This window comes from Apium graveolens, chromosome 1, assembly GCF_009905375.1.
Source record: "Apium graveolens cultivar Ventura chromosome 1, ASM990537v1, whole genome shotgun sequence".
Classification (NCBI taxonomy): Eukaryota; Viridiplantae; Streptophyta; class Magnoliopsida; order Apiales; family Apiaceae; genus Apium; species Apium graveolens.
In genome coordinates, this window is record NC_133647.1 from 204,620,677 (window position 1) to 204,644,828 (window position 24,152).

At 38.3% G+C, this 24,152-nt stretch overlaps 1 pseudogene; it reads left to right on the top strand.

The window, feature by feature from the left end:
- The first annotated feature begins 271 nt into the window (after positions 1-271).
- On the top strand, positions 272-22,932 carry LOC141718150 (fatty acyl-CoA reductase 2, chloroplastic-like; annotated as a pseudogene).
- The last annotated feature ends 1,220 nt before the right edge of the window (positions 22,933-24,152 follow it).

Sequence of the window (24,152 nt, forward strand, 5' to 3'; positions counted from 1 at the left end):
CCAGGTTAAAAACCACCGACAGGGAACGGTGGATTTTATAGCAAAAGCCACCGAATTTGGTCATTTATAGCTAAAAGCAACCGATTTTTGACCGGTGGCTTTTAGCCTTTTTTCTTGTAGTGGATAGAGATGATCTTTGAGCCCATTACGCCTTCTAGAAGAATAGGGTGATTGGTATTTATCAAATAAAATTTTAAATTACAATTTTTTTGAATATATATATAAAGGAAAATTTATGATTATGCCTCCTAAGTCAGAGCATGTCGCTTAAATGCGGTTTATCTTGATTCACGTGGTTTGCACGCTATTACGTGACTCCGTAGGATTTAGCCACTGCACACCCGAAAGGTAGCGGCTGCGGGTTACCTACGATAAAAAAAAAGAGAGAAGTTTTATGATTCGGGGATTGATAAATCCAAATATTCAAGTAATTTTTTCCATAATTAAATTATTATCACGAGATAAAACATGTGACTTTTTGTATGGCAGGCATACATTAATATACTCCTATTATAAAATTTTTGAATTATTTTAAAACGAGGTGTTCTTGGGCCTTTTTTTATTGATAACGGTCCCAGTCCGGGGTGGATTTACTCCTATTATAAATAAGTAGCTAGCTAGCCTTCTCCAAGTACACTATTGCAATCCATGGCTACAACTTGTTTTTAACTTATAGGGAACGATTGTTCAATATTAAGAAGAAAACAGGCACCAACTTGTTTTTCTGTAGAGATCAGATCTCCCAAACCATTTCTTCTGGTCTTCATTTGTCCGCAAAGACTGGGAGGAAAAGTGATTTATTAGTTGAAAAGGATTCAGTACCACTTACTAATGAGCAGCCAAGTTCAAAAATGCAAGATGGTCTAGAAATCGTCAATTTTTTTAATGGGAAGAAGCTTCTTATCACCGGTGCAACTGGATTGTTTGCAAAAGGTAAATGTTTGATTCTTAGCTAATGTTCTCCTCGTAATTTGGCATAGCCAAGTCAATTTCCGATGTAAATATAAGTATGTTTGTGCATTAGTGAGTGTAGCTAGAGAACTGTGTTAGTTTCTTATCATTTCTTTTGAATATTAAATCTTTATTTTCTCAGTGTCAGAACAGCTCATTTGTTCTCTTATATTATCACACTCTCTGCTATATATGTAGTTCTTGTCGAGAAGATTCTGAGGAGCACGCCAGAGGTGGATAAGATTTTTTTGCTTATGAAAGCCGAAAATGAGGATGCTACAATGGGAAGATTAATGAATGAAGTATGTCAATAAACAAGTTTGCCATCCATTTTGTTGTTTGCATTTATTCATGAAGATTGTGAAAAATTTATGTAATTTATTGCCTGTAACAGATTATAAATACGGAGCTCTTTAAGTGTCTGCGAGAAAAACATGCAGTATCATTTGAAAGTTTTATCATGAGCAAGTTGGTTCCCATTGTTGGAAATATGCGTGAAACTAATGTTGGTATTCAGGAGAATGTAGCTAATTCTATAGCAAGAGAAGTCGATATAATCATACATTCTACAGCCTCTACAGAATTTGATGGAAGGTACTCGATTTGATATATATATATATATAGCTTGTTCAAATTGTAATTTAACTTCTCTGTGTAACTGCAATAAATTGTCTTTTTCCTCATAAATTTGGGTTCCTTTATATCAAATAAAATTACACTTCAGGTGACCTCACATGAGAGATGTCCATTTCAACAAAATCGGAGCGAGATGTCCATTTCAACAAAATCGGAGCGAGATGTCCATTTCAACAAAATCGGAGCGAGATGTCCATTTCAACAAAATCGTGATTGATAACTCCTCGTGGCGGGGCCGCTCCTTCGACGCCGTGCCTGGATCCTTCGCCACTGTAGAGGTGTAGCTGTGGTGGGATTCCTACAAAACAACGCCGGAAGGGGGGTTTGGGTCCCGCGGCGCCTCCGGCGTGAGAGTAAGAACTCGCTTTTGAGAAAGATGAAGATAGATATGAAGGTAAGGTTACTGTGTGTGTATATGAGTGTGAAAGAGTGATTAACCCCAAAACCTCACCTTCTTGGGCTATTTATAGCCCAAGGGTAGGGTTTTGGGGTTGGTACCTTTAAATCGTGGCCATTGGTTCTGGGAGCGGAGGACACCTGGCGGGAGTGGATGCTTTACACGTGTCAGTGCGGGACTGACTGAGAAATGCTCTGAGGATCTTCTGATACGTGCCCTGATTATTCCCATGATTGATGTGTGACAGTTGTCCCCATCATGTGCTTGGGTCAGTGTCTCACGTGCTGGGATTTGTCAAGGTTGGGCTTGCGGGACTGGGCCAGTCAGGACTGGTGGTGCGCCGGACTAGTCTTCCCAGGAGCTGCGTGGAGTTATGAGTCCCAGACTAGTCCTTCCAGGAGCTGTATGAGCTAGGAGTCCGGGGCAAGGCACTGCGGGAGCTATATGTACTATCATGTGCCCCCCACTCCCTTATGCAGATTTTCTGGATGGGGGAGTAAGTTTGGGGTTGTTTGTAGAACATGGGCTTTTGATTGTTTTCTTTAGCAGAATTTGAGCTTTTCTTGCCCTCCAGTCCGGAGTTCGCTGAGTTCAGCGAATCAGGACTAAGGTTGTTGTCCTTAGCAGGAGTTGAGCTTTTCTTGCCCCCAAGTCCGGAGTGCGCTGAGTTCAGCGAATCAGGATTAAGGTGGTTGCCCTTAGCAGGAGTTGAGCTTTTCTTGCCCCCAGTCCGGAGTGCGCTGAGTTCAGCGTATCAGGACTAAGGTTGTTGCCCTTTGTTGGAGTTGAGCTTTTCTTGCTCCCCAGTCCGGAGTATGCTGAGTTCAGCGAATCAGGACTAAGGTGGTTGCCCTTAGCAGGAGTTGAGCTTTTCTTGCCCCCCAGTCCGGAGTTCGCTGAGTTCAGCGTATCAGGACTAAGGTTGTTGCCCTTTGCTGGAGTTGAACTTTTCTTGCTCCCCAGTCCGGAGTATGCTGAGTTCAGCGAATCAGGACTAAGGTGGTTGCCCTTAGCAGGAGTTGAGCTTTTCTTGCCCCCCTAGTCCGGAGTGTGCTGAGTTCAGCGTATCAGGACTAAGGTTGTTGCCCTTAGCTGGAGTTGAGCTTTTCTTGCCCTCCAGTACGGAGTGCGCTGAGTTGTGTAGTCCGGGCTTGGAAGTTGAATCGTTTTTGGTATTTTCCCCCAAATGATTTGAATTATTACAGTTGTCTTTTTTCAAAAGACGTGCAGTAATAATGACTCTTTAATAATAACCATTTGTGATGAGTGGACACGATTTTGCCACGTGGCAGGGCTGTTGGGTTTTCACCATGCCTATAAAAGGAGTCCCTGCCTTTTTCTTTATTTTTTACCTTTTTTCACTTTCTCTCTTTGCTTTTTCTGTTTTCTCTGAGTTGTTTTCTTCTTTGTTGTTGCCCTCGCCGTCGTATATTACAAGAGAGTTCTTGGAGGTTCGCTGTTGCTTCTTGGTCGTCCCCAATCACTCCATATTTTTGTCTTCGTAAGTTTCTTTTTCTTGTTTTCTTTCCTTTAGTTTATTGTTTGGTTTGGTTTTGTGTTTATGCTATAGTTTGTATGCTTTCGTTTTCGGTTCTTGTTGGATGTTCTTGTATGTATATGTGTGTTTTTGTGTATATTTTGGTGTTTGATTTTGTATTGATATTGTTTCTGGGATTAGGGTTTTGTGTTAGTGTCCGTACTTGGATACTTAGTCCGGACTAATAGGTTAGGTTTTGGAATTTGCAATTAGTTTGCGTTTATGTTTGAGTTCGGAGTAATTGGGTAGTTTTGGTTGCATGGTTTCGGGGTTTTTTGCAGTCCGGAGTAATTGTGCTCTTTGTTGGGTCTCCGGACTGTTGGTCTTAACTTGCGATAAAAATGAATAATATGGCAGTCCGGACCATGTAGCTTCAAAGATAAATAAACTGTAGGAATTTTAGACTAACCTTTGTCACTTGTTTTAGGTTTATGGTCCGGACTAAAGCTCTTGCCAAGGCTTTCATATCTTGCTATCCGGGTCCATCTAGTTCGGATTCTGAGTATTCTGGTAATTCTGAGCGGATTGAAATGGGTAAGAAAGCTTCTACTTCGGACTCCGAGGCCATAACGAAGCTTTCGGTTGCTAAGATCTCCTCCAGGAAGGTACCGTATAGTCCGGAAGGGCTCTAGGTTGAGAACCTCGGGTATTTCGTGACTAAGAGTGAGGAAATTGAGGATAGTTTTTACTATAGGAGCATTAGGTCCGGATATGCTAGGCAGCAGAACGCCGGTCCGGGGGCATATGATAGGGAAGTCTTTGATTGGAAGTTTGCGAATAGCATAGTGGCTAAGGAGCACTATGAGCTAAAGGATGAATATGCTGAGTTAGGGTTTAAAGCTCAGGATTCTGCTGTCCGGGCTGCTTTTCAGTTGGATCCTCGGATTGAGTGGAGGTGGCCGACTCCTGATGAAAGGGCTCATCACAGGCCGACTGATGGCTTCTTTCCTGTGTGGCTGGAGCATCTCTGGTCTGGATGGAATCCACACTGGCATCTGTTTCTAAAGCATTTGTGCAAGTATGAATATAAGATCTCTCTGATGCAGATAACACCTAATGGAATAAAGTGGATAACTTGGTTCATTGCCGCTTGCAATCAATTTAAAGTTCAACCCACGTTTAAGCTGTGGCATCACATCTTTCACCTGGTCCGGTCCAGCCAGTTCCCTTTGTACGAGCTTCGGTTTCGGGCTCCGGAGTGTGGATACGGTGGTTCTTATAGGCTCGTTATTCAGCAATCTTCGCTGAAGTTTTGGAATGGGGAGTTGATCATGCTCCGGGGTTTGGACTTGCACTATCTCCCCCATATAGCTTCGGAAGGGGTCCGGACTCGCTTCCGTAGGGATGTGGTTCGGGGTGATGCTCTCCGGCTAATTTTTGCTTTTTGTGAATCTCTGGGTTTCCAGATGACCCGAGATACTTTTATGAATCATAGAACTTTGCATAGGCTAGGCTGTAAGTAATTTCCTTTTCTATCCGGACCTTTGATATGTTTCTTATCTGGTTCCCTTTGTTTTTGCTTGTTGTTCGTCCGGAGGCTGAGGTTATAGATGAATTTAAGAGATCTGAGGAGTATGATCGGGCCCTTGCCAATGCTGGTGCTCTGGAGATAGCTCGCTGCTGGTTGGTTGCGGAGCGTCACATAAAGACTAATCCGGAGGCCGACTGGGATAGCTTCGTCTCCGAGTTTATCAAGGCCAAGGAAGAAATTGAGCTCGGATTGGGGGCACCGGAGCCATTTGACGGCCCTTGTCCCAGTTTCATTCCTCCCAGTGCTCCGGACTCTTGAATTTATTTTTGTGAACTTTGCTATTTGTGGAAGAACTTGATACTTATGATTCTTGTAATTTTCATAATTTGCTCCGGGCTCCTTTGAGGCCGGTGAATTTGTAATGAATTCTTTCTTTGATGTTATTTACTCTGTTTGTGTAGCTTGTTTTTGCCTTAGAATATTTTTCCAAGTAGAATTTGTTGGTCTAGTCCTGACTAATAATCTTGTCCGGACTAGTGGTTGCTTTTAGTTAGAGAATTAATTCTAAGTAAAAGATGGTTGCTCTAGTCCTGACTCATAGCTTGTCCGGACTAGTTATTGCTTTTAGTTAGAAAATTAATTATAAGTAAAAGATGGTTGCTCTAGTCCTGACTTGTAACTTGTCCGGACTAGTGGTTGCATTTAGTTAGAAAATTATTTCTATGTAAAAATGGTTGCTTTAGTCCTGACTCATAGATTGTCCGGACTAGTGATTGCTTTTAGTTAGAAAATTAATTCTAAGTAAAAGATGGTTGCTCTAGTCCTGACTTGTAGCTTGTCCGGACTAGTGGTTGCATTTAATTAGAAAATTAATTCTAAGTAAAAATGGTTGCTCTAGTCCTGACTCATAGCTTGTCCGGACTAGTGGTTGCTTTTGAAAAATATGCAAGTTAAAAAGAAAGCTTTTCATTGATGATTCATACAATATAGAAGGAGAAACATTTTGGTTGCTTGCCATATTGGCTACAGGTTTTTTGGTTGCTTTGTTTGTTGTGCTACTGGTAGAATTTCCTTAGCCTTAGTCCGTGCCAAGTGTTTGGCACTTCTGAGCCATCCATGTTCAAGAGCTTGTAGGTTCCTGGCCTGATGGCTTCTTTGATCTTGTATGGTCCTTCCCATTTGGGCATTAACTTTCTGATGTTTGTGGAATCTGATGCTTCAGTGTCTCGAAGGACTAAGTCTCCAACTTGGAAGTTTTTGACTCTTGACTTCTTACTGAAGTGTTCTCTTATTTTCTCCTTGTATTTTTCCATCCTTTCTATAGCTTGGTCCCGGACCTCATCAATTAGTTCCATATTTGTTCTGAGTCCTTCTTCATTTGCTTCTTCTTCAAAGTTTATTGCTCTGTAGGAAGGAGAGCCCACTTCAATAGGAAGCATTGCTTCTGTCCCATAAGCTAGTTTGAATGGAGTTTCTCCGGTGCTTGTCCTTGGGATTGTTCTATAGGACCAAAGTAAGCTTTGTAGTTGTTTTGGCCATTTGCTTTTGCTTTCTTTGAGTCTCTTTTCAATGTCTCGGAGCAGGATTTTGTTGGTTACTTCTACTTGGCCGTTTCCCTGGGGATATGCGACCGATGACTTCTTATGCTTGATCCCGCGCTCCTGGAGGTAGGACTCAAATTCTGATCCAATGAACTGAGGTCCGTTATCCGATACAAGGACCCGTGGTATCCCGAATCTCATCAAAATATTGTCCATAAACTTTATGCAGTCTTGTTGATTGATTGTCCTCATTGCTTTTGCTTCCACCTATTTTGTCATATAGTCAATAGAGAGTAGTAGGTACCTGAGATCTCCTTTGGCTTGGGGGAACGGTCCCATAATGTCAATGCCCCAGACAGCGAAGGGGATAGGTGACAGGACTGAGGATGGTAGGACTGGGCTGATCCGGGACACGTTGCTGAAAAGCTGACATTCCTTGCACTTCTTGACGAACTCTATTGCATCCTGATGAATAGTTGGCCAATAGTATCCTTGTCTTATGATTTTATGAGCTAGGGCCTTTGCGGACATGTGGTCTCCGCATATCCCTTCATGCACTTCAGCCAAACAGTACTTTGCTTCTTCTGGGCCAACACACTTCAGGATAGGAGATGAGAAAGTTCTTCTGTAGAGTAGTCCTTCTTCAAGGAAGAACTTAGCTGCTTTTACTTTCAATCGTTGAGCCTTTCCTTTATCTTCTGGGAGCTCCCCTTTGTCCAAGTAGTTGATGTAGGGAGTCATCCAGTTCTGGTTGCTTTCTGTCTCCAAGATCTCTCCGGATTCAATGGTTGGTTTGTGGAGTTCTTCGAAGTAAACTGAGCAGTCCAGATCTGATGAGTTCCGGACTAATTTGGATAGGATGTCCGCTTCTTCATTTTCTTCTCGGCATATTTGAAGGACTTGATGGCTTGGTATTGAAGCTAAGTAGCTCTGGACCAGTGCTTGGTACTTCGCCAGAGTAGGGTCCTTCGCTACGTATTCTCCATTTGTTTGCTTGACCACTATCTGGGAGTCGCTGTAAACTTTTAAATCTTGGACCTTTAGGGTCCTGGAGAGCTTTAGTCCTGCGATCAATGCCTCATATTCTGCTTGATTGTTTGTTGCTGGGAAGTTGAAAGATATGGCTGTTTGAATCTTGAATCCTTCTGGACTTTTGAGTATGAGTTTGGCTCCTGACCTCTCGCTTGTTGAAGAACCATCTACCTTCAAGGTCCAGGCTCCCGGTCTTGTTTCCTTTTTTGGCTCCTGATCCAAGTCCATGGGTTCCGGTTCACTACAAGAAAAATGTCATCAGACAACACCCATCAGACAACGCTTGACAAAAAAAGTGTTGCCCAGAAATTTTACACAACAGTTTTTTAAAAACCAAAAACAGGTGTTGTGTGAATCCCTTTACTACAATAGGTTTAAAACTGTTGTCTAGCATATCGTATCAGACAACCGTTTTATGAGATAAGGTGTTGTTTAAATAAAAAGATTTCATCAGTCCTACAATGCTTTAAAAACTATTGTCTAGGTAATCGACACAGACAAGCCTTTCTAAAGATATGTTGTGCAAATGAGGTAGTTTGTACAACAGTTTAATTTTGCATTGTCTGAAAGTAATGGAGACAACGTTGTGAAACACCATTGTTGGAATGAGATAAGTGTTTTCTCAATGGATTAGTTAAGCTGGAATCAAACAACGTACTTCCATTGTGTTGTCTAAATATCACTTGACATATAAGTGTTTTTATTCTGTTGTATGTCAGGACATCACACAAGCGTTTTGGTCATAAAACCATTGTCACTTGTATTGGTGAGCTGGTATAATGAGAGACGTTCATTAAGAGGAGATGAGGTGGCACCATGTGATTGGTGAAAAAACATTCACTTGGATTGCTGAGTTGGTGTAATAAGAGCAGTTGATTGAAAGTATATTTAATATCAGCCATTAGATTAAAAAACGCTGTTACGTTTACACAACAGCTTTTGTTCAAATAAATGTTGTCAATGTTCATCTAAGACAACCTTTTTTCATAGAAAACCGTTGTCTGTAAGTCTGATTCTTGAAATTTCTGAAGCATTGCTTGTGATGAGGTGGCACCATGTGATTGGTGAAAAAACATTCACTTGGATTGTTGCGTTGGTGTAATTAGAGCCGTTGATTAAAAGTAGATTTAATATCAGCCGTAGGATTTAAAAAAGTTGATCATCTAAAACAACGGTTTTTTTTCAAAAAAACTGTTGTCACTATTTATTTCAGACAAGACTTTTTCATAGAAAACCGTTGGATGTTGCCTCGTACTAGATTTTTTTCCATACCCGATTAAAGAGATAAATTTTTAAAATGATTTTTTAGATGATCCAACCGTACGGATGTTAAGAAATACTTATTTTAGTCAAATGAAAAAAGTATTAAAAAATTTCAAATTCATCTCGAATGTCAAGATTAGAAAAATCTGGTAAAAGCACTACTTCCCAACACGGGATTCGTTCCCGATGAACAAGATAAATTTTTTAAATGATTTTTTTGATGATCCAACCGTACGGATGTGAAGATATACTTATTTTAGTCACATGAAAAAAGTATTAAAAAAATTCAAATTCATCTCGAATGTCAGGTTTAGAAAAATCTGGTAAAAACACTACTTCCCAACATGAAATTCGTTCCCGATGAACAAGATAATTTTTTTAAAATGATTTTTTCAACGATCCAACCGTATGGATGTTAAGATATACTTATTTTAGTCACATGAAAAAAGTATTAAAAAATTTCAAATTCATCTCGAATGTCAGGATTAGAAAAATCTGGTAAAAGCACTTCTTCCCAACACGGGATTCGTTCCCGATGAACAAGATAAATTTTTTAAAAGATTTTTTCACAGTTGTTTGTGATGAGGTGGCACCATGTGATTGGTGAAAAAACATTCACTTGGATTGCTGAGTTGGTGTAATAAGAGCAGTTGATTGAATGTATATTTATTATCAGCCATTAGATTAAAAAACGCTGCTACGCTTACACAACAGCTTTTGTTCAAATAAATGTTGTCAATGTTCATCTAAGACAACCTTTTTTCATAAAAAACCGTTGTCTGTAAGTCTGATTCTTGAAATTTCTGAAGTGTTGCTTGTGATGAGGTGGCACCATGTGATTGGGCAAAAAACATTCACTTGGATTGTTGAGTTGGTGTAATTAGAGCCGTTGATTAAAATTATATTTAATATCAGCCGTAAGATTTAAAAAAGTTGATCATCTAAGACAACGGTTTTTTTCAAAAAAACTGTTGTCACAATTTATTTCAGACAATAATTTTTCATAAAAAACCGTTGGGTGTTGCCTCGTACTAGATTTTTTTCATAGCTAATGAAAAAGATAAATTTTTTTAATGATTTTTTAGAGGATCCAACCGTACGGATGTTAAGAAATACTCATTTTAGTTTCATAAAAAAAGTATTAAAAAATTTGAAATTCATCTCGAATGTCAGGATTAGAAAAATCTGGTAAAAGTACCCCTCCCGACAACGAGACTCGTTCCCGATTTACAGGATTAATATTTTAAAATGATTTTTCGACGACCCAACCGTACGGATGTTAAGATATATCAATTTTAGTCATAAGAACAAATTATTAAAAAATTTGAAATTTATTTTACATGCCAGGACTAGAAAAATTTGGTAAAAGTACCCCTCCCAACAACGAGACTCGTTCCCGATTTACAGGATTAATTTTTTAAAATGATTTTTCGACGATCCAATCGTACGAATGTTAAGATATATCGATTTTAGTTATAAGAATAAATTATTAAAAAATTTGAAATTCATTTTGCATGCCAGGATTAGAAAAATTTGGTAAAAGTACCCCTCCCGACAACGAGACTCGTTCCCGATTTACAGGATTAATTTTTTAAAATAATTTTTCGACGATCGAACCGTACGGATGTTAGGATATATCGATTTTAGTCATAAGAACAAATTATTAAAAAATTTGAAATTCATTTTGCATGCCATGATTAGAAAAATCTGGTAAAAGTACCCCTCCCGACAACGAGACTCGTTCCTGATTTACAGGATTAATTTTTTAAAATGATTTTTCGACGATCCAACCGTACGGATGTTAGGATATATCGATTTTAGTCATAAGAAAAAATTATTAAAAAATTTGAAATACATTTTGCATGTCAGGATTAGAAAAATCCGGTAAAAGTACCCCTCCCGACAACGAGACTGGTTCCCGATTTATAAGATTAATTTTTAAAATATTTTTTTCAACAATCCAACCGTACGGATGTTAAGATATATCAATTTTAGTCATAAAAAAAAATTATTAAAAAATTTGAAATTAATCTTGCACGTCAGGATTAGAAAAATTCAGTAAAAGTACCCCTTCAGACAACGAGACTCGTTTCCGATTTACAAGATTAATTTTTAAAATTAATTTTTCGATGATCCAACCGTACGGATGTTAAGATATATCAATTTTAGTCATAAGAAAAAATTATTAAAAAATTTGAAATTCATCTTGCACATCATGATTAGAAAATTCCAGTAAAAGTACCCATCCCGACAACGAGACTCGTTCCCAATTTACAAGATTAATTTTTCAAATGATTTTTTTGACGATCCAACCGTACGGATGTTAGGATATATCAGTTTTAGTCATATAAAAAAATTATTAACAAATTTGAAATTCAGCTTGCATGTCAGGATTAGAAAAATCCGGTAAAAGTACCCCTCCCGACAACGAGACTGGTTCCCGATTTATAAGATTAATTTTTAAAATATTTTTTTCGACAATCCAACCGTATGGATGATAAGATATATCAATTTTAGTCATATGAAAAAATTATTAAAAATTTTGAAATTCATCTTGCATGTCAGGATTAGAAAAATTCGGTAAAAGTACCCCTCCCAACAACGAGACTTGTTCCCGATTTATAAGATTAATTTTTAAAATATTTTTTTCGACAATCCAACCGTACGGATGTTAAGATATATCAATTTTAGTCATATGAAAAATTTATTAAAAAATTTGAAATTCATCTTGCATGTCAGGATTAGAAAAATTCGGTAAAAGTACCCCTCCCAACAACGAGACTTGTTCCCGATTTATAAGATTAATTTTTAAAATATTTTTTTCGACAATCTAACCGCACGGATGTTAAGATATATTAATTTTAGTCATATGAAAAAATTATTAAAAAATTTGAAATTCATCTTGCATGTCAGGATTAGAAAAATTCGGTAAAAGTACCCCTCCCAACAACGATACTCGTTCCCGATTTACACGATTAATTTTTAAAATTATTTTTTCGACGATCCAACCATACGAATGTTAAGATATATCAATTTTAGTCATAAAAAAAATTACTAAAAAATTTGAAATTCATCTTGCATGTAAGGATTAGAAAAATCCTGTAAAATTACCCCTCCTGATAACGAGACTCGTTCCCGATTTATAAGATTAATTTTTAAAATGATTTTTTCGATTTACAAGATTATTATTTAAATGTAGTTACTTGTAAATTTGATATATTTTTACTCAATCAAGACTGATATTTGTTTCCCTCCACCGGCCAATATTTCATTTCCCCCTTCCTTCTCAGATTTTGGTTTCCCCCTTTTTCTTAATCCCTAAACATCATACCAGCCGCTATTCAATCTCACATCACAAACAGATCGAACTCTCTCTTTCTCTCCATCTCTCCCCCTCTATCTCCCTCTCTCAATCTTACAACCAGAACCAATACACTTCATACACGCCCAGATAGATGTAAGTGTATATATCTCTAGACATCACACACATCTGGATGTATGTGTACTTTTCTTCGGTTTGGGTCTATTTTCTATTTTCTATTCTTCCTTTTGTAATTCAATTTTTAGGTATGATTCTTTTATTAGTTTGGGGCTTCAGTTGAGGATTGAGTTTTAATTTATGTTGGGGCATAAAGTTATGCAGGTGAAACATTTTGGGTGCAGTGGCTGTGGAAGGACGAAATGGAGTCTTCTTGTAAACGAGGACACTACTGATTGCCATAACCCGTAGGTTCATCACTATTATCTTAAACTTCTGTTTCAGCCATCCCGCCTAGAACTTTGTTGTTTAAGACTGGTCCGAGTCCTTTAATTGATGTCTAATTATAACATTGTTGCCTGCTTTTTTGCCTTTAAGTAATGTATTTTTTGTTAGTTACTCTTTATATGACTATATTTGCTTTTGTATAAGGATGTCAGACTAGTTGAGGCCTTTTGTTAAGATATGAATGCACTTCATAAGTATTCACATCGTAATTTTATAACTTGTTGACAGTTTAGTGTTTATGACTTCTTCCCATTTCTTCTGGAACCTTTGTCTAGTACTATATTACAAGATAAAAGGCAAGGGGTCTGACCTATCAAACTCTTCTCTCTTGTTGAATGAAACCAGGTTTTTTGACTACATACATTCACAGCCTGAAATTAATGAGAAAATGAGAGCCATACTTGTAGACTGGTTGATTGAAGTTCAGAACAAATACGATCTGAGGCCAGAGACTCTTTACCTCACAATCAACATAATCGATCGATATCTAGCAACGAAGACAGTGGCAAGGAAGGAACTTCAGTTGCAGAAGTTGTAGAAGAATGGGATGAAATGATGCCTTTGCATGGAGATATTATAGAAGGTATTGCAGAGGATGCTAACGATGAACTTCTGTTTGTCAAGGCAAAAGGCAGGTCTGATTTCAGCTTGCAACTTGGGAAAATTAGTCATCGTAGAGAGGACTTGTGGTTAAAAGTCAGAAGAGGTGAGAATGTGCTTAAGCTTCGTGTTTGTGTTGTCCCTGAACGGAGTTCAAAACTTCAGAAGAAGTTCACATTTAGAGCAGCTTCAAGTGACAAACATGTTGCTGTTTTAGCAGATTTGACATTTGATCAATGTTGTGAACTGCAAGGTAATTATTTTCATTTCTTTTTGCTTCTCTATTTTTTTCACATTTTCTTTTATTGCAAATATAATGAACTCATCAAGAATTTATCTATATTAAACTCATGTTTAAGATGTATTATTGTAAGCTAATAATCTATATCAGATATTAATTCTAGTCATATACACATATCAACTTTGAGGCTGAATATTGAAGCAAGAAGCTCAATATTGCAGCAGTCTACCTAACCATTTTACAGGGTAAAATTAACTTACAAAATATCTCTTTTCTTTATTGATATATTCAGATATTAAATCGAAAACAAAGGATTTGAAAACCCAAGTACTACAATAAATAAATTTTGAAGAAAACAAAAGTGGTGGTGTTGTAAAAAAATGAAATTTATATAAAAATATATGAGGATGGATGGGAGGAATGATTACGGGGATGGGAGGTGTGGGTAGCATCAACTTTTGCAGAAGCAGAAGAAGCAAAGCAATTACCCATCTTGGTAGCTGCCTCCTTAAGTTTCCCCAATAGCCTAGAATTGAAAGAGAAGATAACGAGAGAGATAGAGAGTTGTAAGTTGTTACTGCTACTACTCATAGGAAAATAGCAGCACTAGGCAAATATATATGTTAATTATGTAGTAAAAGCCAAGAGTACAGTAACTAGGAAAATAAAGTCAAAAACAAATGGAGTGTGTATACATATGTTAATTATCTTTCTCTTGATGAGTTCATGTATTATATGTATTAGCTGTAAAATGATTATGCAGAAATGAGCAGGAGGGTGGTCAATGTCAAACCTATTGGATTATGCAGATCTTTATTGTAATTGTCTTGTTTTCTGATAACTATTCCAGAGGTAATTTCAAAGAGTCAAGCGTGATATAGCTCATGTTCATACAGAAAGAGGAAATGATATCAGTTCTTTGATTTTCTTATTATGCAGGAAGAAAATATTAACTTAGAGTGGTTATCGATTTATTTTGAAGATTGTTTTCTCCAGATTGGGAAATTGCCTACTACATGCTGTAATGATATTGCAAGGACAACATAGCTCTTACGGGAGACGCCAAGTGAAGCTGAAAAGGCTAAGTGTGAGCTTTGAGTAACCAACGTCAAATCCTTATAGACTCTGTATTTTCTTTAAGTTGTAGAAATCTTAGACTCATGAAGGCAGGGATATGAATATGCTTTTAGCTTTTGTATAACTATGTTTCCATGATTTTCAATCATGGATTAAATTTAGAACTTTTTTTCAGATTTGTGAAGTTACATTTATTTAATTACTTGTTATATTTTGAGAAAGACAACGCTTTTAATAACCAAACTTCATTAAAAACATCATATCTTTAATAGTAAAACAATGCTTTCATAAACAAAACCTTAGTACAAAATTAACTCATACAACACCACCATCAAACCATTGTCTATAAAATTTTAATATATTGTATCAAAGGTATTCATACAACACATTGGGACAAGTAAACAGTTGTATGTATCAGATCATGTCATATATTAAAATATAAAAATGTTGTGTATAGAAATTTATTACAAGAGTTCTATGAGCTTATTTTCATTTTTCTTGTCTATCCAGGTACACAACAAAGTTTATACAACAATAAATGTTGTAGGATTGATTTTAATGTTATACTCTCAGTGACAGCCTACACAACGGTTTTATGAGTTTGTGAGAACCCTTGAGTAATGTCGCTTGTTACGACAAAAACATGCAAAAAATGTTGTCTTTTCTGGATGTAATACGACGGGCTTAATCCACAATCATTGTGTGTACAATCTCACACAACATCTTATACCCGTTGTCTGATCCAATTAACAGACGGCGGCTCAATAGTCAACGGAAAAATAGAGTATCAGACAACGGACATAAACCGTTGTTAAAGCCTGTTTTCCTTGTAGTGGTTCTTCCTCTGGGAAGTTGCACTCGATTATGAAATCTGCAAGTGCTTGGGCTTTGATGGCAGTCCTGGGGATGAAACTTAAGTTGTATTGGCTCAATTCCACAGCCCAATTAACAAGTCTTCCCGAAGCATCTGGTTTGTGGATAATTTTCCTTAGTGGTTGATTTGTCACCACTCTGATTTTTCTCCCTTGGAAGTAGTGCCTGAGTTTTCTTGAAGTTGTGACTAGGGCAAAGGCAAACTTTTCCAATCTTGGGTATCTTGTTTCTGCATCTTTTAGGACTTGGTTTACATAGTAAACTGGTTGTTGCGCTCCATTCTCCTCCCTGATTAGGGCGGCTCCTACTGCTTGTGCTCATGTTGACAAGTATAAGTACAGAGGTTCTTCTGGTTGAGCTTTAGTTAGGATTGGGGGCTGGGAGAGGTAGTACTTGATTTTTTCGAATGCCTTTTGGCACTCCGGATTCCAGTTCACCTCTTTCTTGTTGGTTGCTCCTTTGAGTAAATCAAAGAATGGTAAGCACCTCTCTGCTAACTTTGAGACAAATCTCCTGAGTGCTGCTAGTGATCCTGCAAGCTTCTGCACATCTTTTTGTGTCCTGGGAGCTTTCATATCCTGGATTGCTTTTATTTTCTCCGGATTGGCTTCTATGCCTCTGTTGCTGATCATGAATCCTAGGAACTTTCCTGCTCCTACTCCGAAGGTGCATTTCTCCGGATTCAGCTTGAGTTGGTTCTTCCTCAGGTTTTCGAAGCACTCCTTCAGAACTTCCACATGCCCTGGTACAGTTGTTGATTTTGAAATCATGTCATCGACATAGCATTCCAAGTTTCTCCCGATCTGGGACTTGAATATCTTGTTCATGGCTCTTTGATAAGTGGATCATGTGCTTGTCAGTCCGAAGGGTAGCATCACATAAGCATATACCGCTCTGTGAGTTATGAATGCTGTCTTGGGGATGTCCTTTGGGTTTATCTTTATCTGGTTGTATCCGGAGAAGGCGTCCATGAAACTCAGCATGACGTGTCCGGAGGTGGCATCTATTAGATGGTCAATATTTGGGAGAGGGTATGGGTCCTTCGGGCACGCATCATTCAGATCAGTATAGTCCACACACATTCTCCATTTGCCGTTGGACTTCTTAACCATGACCACATTAGCTAGCCACTCTGGATATTTGATTTCTTTGATGATTCCTGCTTTTAGTAGCTTTTCCACTTCTTCATCAATGGCTCTTTGCCTCTCCGGAGCAAAATTTCTTCTCTTCTGTTTTACTGGTTTTCTGTTAGGGTTGACATCCAAGCTGTGCATTGCTATGGATTCATGTAATCCTGGCATGTCTCTTGGACTCCAGGAAAAAACATCTTTGTACTCCCGGAGCAAGGACACCAATCTCTCCTTAAAGGACTCCTCGAGTCCTGACCCAACTTTCACTTTTTTGCTAGAACTGCTTTCATCTACCTGGACTTCTTCTGTTTCGACTGCAGCTTCAAATTTTGCTTGTTCTTTGTTTGAAACCATCTGATGAATTCGGGCTTCAGAGTTCTTCTACAGATAGAAGTTTGCTTGTTCAGATTCTTTGGTTGTTTGCATGGTAGGACTAGCTTGGTCTGGGACCTGATTTGCTTTGTCGACTACCATGACTTGGTTGCTTTCTGGTCCCTCCGGAGTTGTTGCCTTTCTTTGTTGCTCCGTACCTGAGTCAATGACTTGTACTTCCTTTGTTGCTTATTCCCTTATTCGGGGTCGGTGCTTCTTCATGCTTTGTTGCTTGCGGAGAACTGTTGCCTTCCTTTTGTTATCTTGATGAGTTTCTGCCATGACTAAGCCCTGGGTGTAGCATGTTTCAGCAACGCCATAATCTCCTTTTATCTCTCCGACTCCAGTCGGGGTTGGAAACTTGATCTTGAGGTGGGAGATTGAAGTTATTGCTTGCATCATTGTTAAAGCTGATCTGCCAATGATTCCGTTGTATGATGAAGGGGCGTTGATCACATAGAACTTAATGACATGAGTTACTTGGTTAGGAGCAGTTCCGAAAATTACTGGCAGATATAGAGTTCCTTGGATCGGGACTAAGTTGTGGCCGAACCCGTAAAGTGGGTCCTCCCGGCACTCATTCGAGCGGACGCTCCCTAACTGCATTCTATCTACTGTGTGCTTGAAGAGAATATTCACTGAGGACCCATTATCTATGAGCATTCTTCTTACTTCATTATCAAAGATGTCCAGAGTGACAACCAAAGCTGCATTGTGATGAGGGTTGACTCCTTCGTAGTCCTTGCTACTGAAGGATATCACCAGGTCTGGGACTGATTGTATTGAGAGCACTTCTTCGCCAAAGTCCGGACTTCGGGGTGGGGAGTGAGAGCCCCCCAGAACTACATTGACTATATTCTTCCCTCTCTTCTGCGCGTCCCCCCTGTTGTTGTTGTCCCGGACTAAGTACTTATTCATGTTTCCTTTTTTCACTTGGTCCTCAATGAAGTACTTGAGTGACAAGCAATTCTCAGTCTTGTGGCCATGTGTCTCATGATAATCACACTGCCTATTGTAAGGCCTGCTCTCCGGAGGAGTTTGCATTGGTTTCGGAGGATAATAAAAAGGCTTGTCCTTCATCTCTTTCAATATTTCCTCCCGGGTCATATTGAGAGGAGTCCAGTACGGCTCCTGCTTCGGCTCCCGGGGTTGCTTCACGAGTCCTGGGTCGCTGTTCGGCTCCTGTTTAGGACCAAGTCTCTGAAAAACCGGATTAGCTTGTCTGTCTTGGCTTTGGTTGCTTTGCTTGAACTTCTTGTCTTGATGGTAACCCCCTTTCGGTCGGTCATCAGTGTTCTTACTCCTGGACCCCCCATTCCGGGTCATTCTCATTGCCTGGAGTACATCTGTTTCCTTTATGAACCTGGCAACCATAGAATAAGCTGCTGCTAAGCTTTCTGGCTCCTTATTGATTAGCTCCACTATATATCTCTCATTGTGCTCTGGGTCCAGGTTCCTTCTGAAAATGCTCAAAGCTTCCCTCTCATCCAAGCTTGAGACTTTGTTGATTGCTTCCTGGAACCGGCGCATGTATGCAGAGAGGGACTCATTGTCGTTCTGCCGGATTGTCTCCAGGTGACACATGTGCATTTCATGCGTTTTGTTTGCCCGAAATCTTCGAAGGAAAGAAGCGTGAAACTCCTTCCAACTATGGATGCTGCGGGAGGGGATCCTGCTGAACCATCTCTGGGCCCCTCCCTTAAGAGTTGAAGCGAAGAACCTTGATTTCGTCAAGTCATTGTAGTAGTATATCTGCGCTATTTGCTCGAAGTAGTTCAGGTGCTCCTCCGGGTCTCCTAGACCACCAAATGAGTCGAAATTGTAATGTTTCAAGTCCCGCTGTCGGGGCATAGCTTCCAAGGAGTGGCTGAAAGGAGTGAGTGTTTCTCCGATCTCCACTCCTGAGTCTCTGTCCATCTTTATTTGTAATTCATAGATCATATCTTTTAGGTCCTGCTGCTTCTCTTCTTCTTCATCGTCAGAAATTAGCTCCGGAGTAGGGTCTCTCCGGGTTCTTTTTGTCTTGGACTTGGCCAGTAGCTTTTCTTCTTCGAGCTGCATTCTCTTTTGGATCTTTAGCTCAAGTTTTGCTTCTTCCTCTTTCCTGATTTGTTCCCGCATCTCTTCCAACTTTCTTTGCTTAGCAGCTTCTGATTCTTTCTTATTGCTTTGATCTTTTTTGCTTTTCTTCCCTTTGGCTCCAATGCGGTCAAACACAGACCTCTTTGATTGCTCGGAGTCCCCGGACTCCTCCGGCTCCTCCTCTAGTTCGGCTTCTTCTTGGAGCCGGGTCTGCTCCTATCTGTAGAGTCTGATTGCTTCTGCTAGTTCATCATATGTAAATTGGCCATGTGCTCTTCGGCCACGGGGACATTGGTGTACTTGTATTGGTTCAGCTCAATGAGGGTCCTGGCATCCCTGGTGTTTGCAACGGGAGTGTGTTGCAATTGTTGCTCCTGGAGCGTCTCCCTGTCGACTCATGGGTCAAGGGCCAGGGAGTGGTCCGGCTGCTGGGCCTGAGTACTAGCAGATGGTCTCCCAGAAGTATGTTTTCCTGGTCTTGCCATTTCTCAACAATACCAAAAACAAATAACAACAATATGCTAGAGAGGATATCGATCTAAGGTTGCTTATCGAAAATCGTAAAAACTACCCAGAATGACAACAAACACCAACAAATTAACAAAACCGACAATAGCACAGACCAACGTGGCTTAAATCAACGAAATGGGCTCGCACAAACGCGGCCTAGAATAACGAGCACACACAAACGTGGCTTAAAATAATAACATTCATGTTTATGAGAGAGCTTGGTTGCTTGGGTTCTTACTAGTTAAATAAATGGACTCTTTCAAGAGCTTGCTGATGAAGATGAATCCAGGGGCACCGAGACCAAGGATGTTCGACCCCTCCTTCTAGTGCCAAATGATAACTCCTGGTGGCGGGGCCGCTCCTTCGACGCCGTGCCTGGATCCTTCGCCACTGTAGAAGTGTAGCTGTGGTGGGGTTCCTACAAAACAACACCGGAAGGGGGGTTTGGGTCCCGCGGCGCCTCCGGCGTGAGAGTAAGAACTCGCTTTTGAGGAAGATGAAGATAGATATGAAGGTAAGGTTACTGTGTGTGTATATTAGTGTGAAAGAGTAATTAACCCCAAAACCTCAACTTCTTGGGCTATTTATAGCCCAAGGGTAGGGTTTTGGGGTTGGTACCTTTAAATCGTGGCCATTGGTTCTGGGAGCGGAGGACACCTGGCGGGAGTGGATGCTTTACACGTGTCAGTGCGGGACTGGCTGAGGAATGCTCTGAGGATCTTCTGATACGTGCCCTGATTATTCCCATGATTGATGTGTGACAGTTGTCCCCATCATGTGCTTGGGTCAGTGTCTCACGTGCTGGGATTTGTCAAGGTTGGGCTTGCGGGACTGGGCCAGTCAGGACTAGTGGTGCGCCGGACTAGTCTTCCCAGGAGCCGCGTGGAGTTATGAGTCCCGGACTAGTCCTTCCAGGAGCTGTATGAGCTAGGAGTCCGGGGCAAGGCACTGCGTGAGCTATATGTACTATCAGTGATTATCCTTTCAAACTAGCCGGTGTATTGACATATACACATATACATAAAATGCAGAATTATTTTGCTACATCAGTAGATCGAAAAAAGAACGAAGGGAATGAATTCTTGAATGTCTAAAGAGCGGACCTCGATTTACAACAATAATATGTTATGTACCTAAAAGGGTTTACAACAATAATGTTAGAGCATCTCCAACTCTAAGCACCTGTTAAGTATAATGTCTACGTGTCAATATATTATACCACTCCAACTCTAAGTCCTGTTAGGTATAATTTTAGATAACTAAAAACATGCACGCTACATTTGTTGAATCATTTGCCATCATCTATAATTATCCACGTCAGCTGTCACCCTAATTCTAACCCATTATTTAATTATAACATGAGCATATTACATTAAATTATATTTTTCAATATTTAACTTAAATATTTTATATAATGGTAAGTGTAAAAATATTATTTTATTGTTAACTAAATTTATAAAAATTCTAATATAAGATATGTTTTAGTTGTATATTTTATTTAATATGTCAGTAGTGTTTGTTAATCTATTTATTTTATTTATTTTTAAATATGTTATCATACTTTTAGTTAATAATATAAATTATTTATTTTTAGTTTTATAATTTTAGTTTAAAATATTGATATAAATGTAAAAAAATTATAAATTATTATTAAATTTCTTTTTATTAAATATAATTATTATTTTATTGTCTCTAATATATATATATATATATATATATATATATATTTATTTAAAATTAATTAAAAAAAATTGAATATAGCTAATGATTATAGCTAATACCACTTGAGCATAATTTCTTACAAGTTCAACAAAATTTTACCTAACCATGTTTTAGCTAATAGTTTTAACTATTGCCCTTGGAGATGCTCTTACGTACCTAAAATGGATCAACTTGCTTGTTTTCTATTTAAAAAAAAAGGTCAATGAGGTCAATTATATACAGGGGTGGGCTCAGAGGTAGGGAGGGCGACCGCTGAGCCCATACATTTAAATGGGCCCAAAATTCTGAAAATTTTAATAATATATATATATATATTAAGTTCTATGGAGACCATTTTTTTTTCGAGACCGCAAGTTAAATATTGCATAAAAACATTGAAAAACATATTATTTTGCGAATCATGCTCTACAAAGATCCTTATTTTATTCAAAATCTTGAATATCATATATGTACTGCATGTAAAACATTACAAAAATATTTTATTCTGCAAAACATGTTAAGTTTGCAAAACATTGGTTCAGTTTGCAGAACATACACATTCTACTTATTAAATTTAAATGATCTTCAATAATTTTAATGAATTAGTGATACTCGTAAAACATACTTCACAAAATAATATATTTTATACTGAAAACGGGGTCTCCATAGAACTTTTCTCTATATATATTATATATATACACACACATTTCCTATAAAAATCAAAAATATTATAAATATGTCCTTATACTTTTCTAGTGGTAAATTTTTGTGTGTGTTATTTCAAAATTTTACAAACTTCAGCTTCTTTATTTTTAATTTATAGGTTGGTTTTAATATTTAATAATATAATTTTATTTGAATTATCAATGTATTATTTGGTTTAGAGTTATTAAGTTTACGAATGATAATTTTTTTCTCAAGTTATTTCAATTTTTTCCCTTATATATTATGTAGTTATCATATTTAACGTGATCCAAATACGAGTAAGGGACTATCATATTTGTTGAATTACAGTCATTGAGCATTTGAAAAGATCAAGTTAATTGATTGCACTAAAACCCCCTTAATGCAGGCACTGGGTGCTCTAGATTGTGCCTTTTTAATTATAGTTTTTGATACTATATTGGTGTTGTTTGAAGCTGAATTGGTGACATTAACATATTTATCTGAGTACTTTTGGTTATAGATTATGGAAGAAAATTAGGGCACTTTTTTTTGATTTTGCCCCGGCCCCTGTATGGAATGGAACGGCCCTGATTATATATGTGCGTTTATGTGAGTTATGTACGTATTTGTTTTTTGTTCTTATCTGATTTCTTCAATCTACCAGGTTTGAAATATCTGCAAATGTTAACACTGGAGGAACTGCACGAATAGTAAATTATGCTAAGAGAATGCAAAAATCTGAAGTTATATGTTCATATATCAACAGGTAATAATCAGGTTAATAACATTTCAAAAGCGACGCAAGTTGATTACAAACAAGGTAAAGTTACAATCCTTGACAATCTTTCTTTTGGTACAGCCTATGTTTGTAGACAAGCAGAAGGAAAGATCATGGAAGAGTCATTCGGCAAGGGACATTTTCTAAAAAGCAATGCTGATATATTTGACGGATCACATAAACATATCCATGACTTGGATATCCAAGCTGAACTAAGGCTTGCATCAGAACTAGAACAATCGTCAAAAGAGATTGAAAATGGTCAAAATACTAGAGAATTGGGCATGAGGAGGTCAGCAAAGATTTAAATTCGTTTTTTAATAATTTTTTAAATAAATTATCAACCATTGTGGTTAACAAATATTTTGCACTTCAAAACAAATGAATAAAGAAGTAGCTAGAGCATTGAAAAATTTTAAGCAAACAATGTCGCAAAACAAAGAAAATACAACCACGTTTAAAGGATATGGATTGGTGGAGCAGGGCACAGAAATATGGATGGGCAAACACGTATTCATTTAGCAAAGCAATGTGGGAGATGGTAGTTGAAGATACAAAAGGAGAGCTACCTGTGATCATCATTCGGCCGACTGTTATATATTGAGAGCACCTTATCAGAACCATTTCCCGGCTGGATAGAAGGAAACAGGTAAGTAATAATGAACAAAAACTAACTCCCTACTAATATAAATCTATGATGTAATTTGCCCTAAAACACTGACTTTATGTCATTACTGATATATATGTCTAACCTGATTAGGATGATGGATCCAGTTATGTTTTCTTATGGAAAAGGCAAGCTGCCTGGTCTAGTTTCGAATCCCAACATAATTCTGGATGTGGTAAAATTTCTATTTATTTCTGCTACTTGATAGAATAATATTGGAAGTGTTTTTTAACCAGTAATGCAAGGGAAAGCTAGGTCTCTCTGGTTTATTTTCTTCTAATAGAATCTCAGGTAGGTATGTAGGTTTAAATATTTATGTGAACTTTTCTAAAACATGCAGATACCAGCCGACATTGTTATAAATTCAACATTAGCAAAACATGGTTGTAAAGGAAGTATACCAAATGATCAGAATTCAAGTGATTATCACGTTTACCAGATTGCTTCATCTGCTGCAAATCCTTTGACTCTTCAGCACTTGTTTGACATTGCTTATCAGTATTTCTGCTTGAATCCTTGCTTTGATAAAATGGGGAATCCAATCCAAATTTCAGTATTCAAGTTCTTCTCTACCATAGAGGACTTGATAGAGCTGTTCACGAACCGAGCAGAGCCGAGTTTTGATCGAACAGTGCCAAGCTTTAATTTTTTTCTGACGAGCCTAGCCGAGCTTTCTTATCGAACAAAAATCGTGTTCGAGCTCGAGCTCGTTAACTAACGAGCCGAACACGAGCTTGTTCGCGAACATAAACGAGCCGATCCGAGCCGAGCCGAGTCAGAAAAAATTCTGGTCAATAGGTGTTTGACTGTGAAAATAACTTATCAAATAAATTTATTTTTTAAAAAAAATTTGGTTATATC